Source organism: Pyxicephalus adspersus, chromosome 6 (genome assembly GCF_032062135.1).
Source record: "Pyxicephalus adspersus chromosome 6, UCB_Pads_2.0, whole genome shotgun sequence".
NCBI lineage: Eukaryota > Metazoa > Chordata > Amphibia > Anura > Pyxicephalidae > Pyxicephalus > Pyxicephalus adspersus.
Window position 1 is genome coordinate 45,336,031 of NC_092863.1, and position 3,313 is coordinate 45,339,343.

Sequence of the window (3,313 nt, forward strand, 5' to 3'; positions counted from 1 at the left end):
AACAACATGGGAGAGTCATTGGGTGGTACAAGCACATTAGCCACGCTAATTTCTGTGTTTGCTCCCGTCACGGCTGTGCTGGTTCCTGCTGCTGCAGAAGAAGAGCCTGCTGCACTTGAGGCCCCTGAGACCCAGTCCACAATTCTCTCCACATGATGTGGCTGTATGATTGTATTCCGCTCTCTCAATACATCTACCAGCGTACTGGTGCTCCGCACACATCTCAGACCTGTTTAACAACTTGTGCTGCGGCCTCCAACAGTTTGCTGCTGCTGGTGTCCTACAGTGGCAGACCCCCAAAGAGTATGGCCCCTTGCAGATGCGGCAGGTCGCTCAACGCCACGCCTTCCCCTGGGTCTACCTCTTATTTTTTTACTTATTTGGGCAAAAACGCACCTGTACCAAACTGTCTTCTTTGGTAAATAGGAACAGGTATCAATTGATTTTATTTAGCTTTAGTGAATGTACAATGTGAAACAAAGATGACTAACAGTGTCTTCACTAATACACAATATAGATTACACTAAATGTGCTGACTGCTGACAATTTTACAAAACTGGCTAGCTATGTGTCACACTACAAGTAGCAGCAACCACAATTGTACCTTCAATGCAAGTGCAGTCAGTGAACAGTACCTAAGAGTGTAATACACACAATATTACCTACACAAAATATGCTGACTGCTGACAATTTAACAAAACTGACTAGCTAGTAGCTCATGTAAAAGTAAAGATGTCTGCCTAACCTATTCTACATACACAAAATCCTATACTAAACAGTAGTACAGGATAAATGCCCTATAAAACACAGAACTATGCAGCTAACAATAAACTAAGAAGGCTCCTACACTGTCCCTGTCGCACTACACGTCTCTCCCTGCGCCTATCCTATACAAAGAACACAAGATGGAGTGACTAACCCCTCCCTCCTTCCCTGTGTGTGTATATAAATATATATATATATATATATATATATATATAAATATAAATATATATAAATATATATGCCTGTGCTCCGATCTCTCCTGATTGGCTGCTGGGCCTTGCTGTGCATCCAATATATACATATTGCTGTATACAATTTTACAATTTTGTATACAAAATGGAAAAAGTGCTTTTGCACAAGTTTATTTAATCTCCTATGCAGACGAAATAAAAGGAAAATATTTTATTGGGTCATCTTATCATTGCCTCTATGTATAGTGCTCAGTAGTAATAGTCTCCACTTGTATTATGTTTTTGTACAAATAAAGCTCCCCCTATATTTCTCCCATACTACACAAAAAGAAAATAGAATAACATTTTTCACATTTGATGATTTTATACACAAATCTTATTCATATCCACTTTGCAAAGCTAATGTTTAGCTTATGAATAAAATGAAGTCGTGTTGTCTCAGGCTGTCCCCTGACCACTGTTTGCAGGGAAATTAAAAAAAAAGTTTTTTTTTTAACTTGATTTGATAAATAAAGTAAACACAGCTCCACCTTATTTAATAAACTAAAAAAAACACTGGTTTTAGTAAATAAATATTTTCTTTCAGTAAATCAACCACAGTTTCTAAGTAAAGGAGTATTAAAGTGTATCCATAATCAAAACATTTTTTTTGTTTGGATAGAGTAAGAACAATTAAAACCCATCACAGATTACTTTGTTTTCTCCTAGGCCCAACTAGCACTGGGCATTATAATTTGCTCTGTGCCCAAGCCAAGCTTACATGCTTTCCTTGCTTTACCCTGAACAGGTGTGCCCACTGGAAGATTTTCCCTTCTATCCAATTTTGGGGACTATTTTATATGTTTATAATTTGTGTTTATATGTTATGCAGTCCAATGTCATTTCACTAATGCAGATAGTGTCCTAGGCCAGATTCAAACCCAGCAATGCAAAGACCAGAGTGCTAACCACTACTCAGCCACCATGGCATACCTCTAACATTTCTTAATGTTCGTACAAAAATGTTGCTGTGTTTAAGCTTGCTTCATTATTTATTAGTAATTAGTATTAGTAATACTTGATACAAAATTAATTTGGTTTCAAGCATTTGAAACACAAAACATAATAGCTAATAAAAGGAAACCAACAGATAAGGCCTAGGCACCTGACTCTTTGTCAGAACTATTGTTCCATATAGACGACATAATGTGAATTTGATGAACAGCAGGAGGGGGTGATTATTCACCCAATTAAGAGAGTCAGGACTTATTCCACAGTCATCACATTACTTATTCTAACGCTTTTTCTTATGGTAGATTCTTAATCAGACCATGTGCTTTTTCAGTCTTCTATCTTCTATACACCTTACATTTTATAGCACATTCTTAATATGCTATTTTTTTAAAGTAAATTGCATTTTATTAGATCATTAGGGCTGATTTGCTAAAGAAATTTTTATGTTCACTTACTCTCACCAACCACTCTGCAAGGGATAAATCACTTATCTTGGTGAATGTAGTGACCGTTTCCCACCAAAGTCCAGTCACCAGCAATAAAATCAAAGAAAACAGGATTTGATGGTGGTAATCATGAGAACTTTACTTCATTAAGCTAAGTGAAATATGCCTTGCGAGGATATTATGTGAACAGCCTATATTCAGTCAGTAAGTCCAGTTCCAGTTCTTCTTGTATTCCTGAATCTTTCTTAAACCCAGAGGAGACAAGGCCTTAGACCACTGCTTCTTAAACTTTTTAGCATGGGAAACCCTTGAAATAACTCATGTCCTCAGGAAACCCCCACTTTAATTAATATGCAGTAGATTAGCGTGTTGTTCATTATGAAGAATGCCTCTTACATTGCTGGCTATTGGGAAGAATGTCACCCTTACAAATAGCCAAAAAGACAAGAGACAAGACACAAACTGCTAAAGGAACTCCTAGCAACCTCCGGTTAAGAATCACTGCCTTGGACAGTTGTTCCCGGAACAGGTAACCCACCTGAAGATTTCCCCTTCTCTCTTGTTTTGGGGATGCCTCTAAAATGTTGGACTCATTTCTTCTTACTTAGAGATGTACAATGCCCACTGGGAACACAAAGAAATCTAAATATCTACCCAAATGATGATAAAAAGAAGCCTGGCATTGGAGAAACCTAGAGGCTGCCATTTTGACTTCTTCCTTTTTTCTGACTATCATCCTTACTTTACTTTGAATTTCCAGATCTTCATACATCTGACTGCCCCCTGATGTCAATGAAGAGCTTTAAGGCACCAAGGCACCTATGTTATATGACAGTGTATATTTGCAAGATAGAGAAATGATAAATAATTATAAATGAAATTGATCCAGTATATGAATGAAGGACAATCAGAAACATG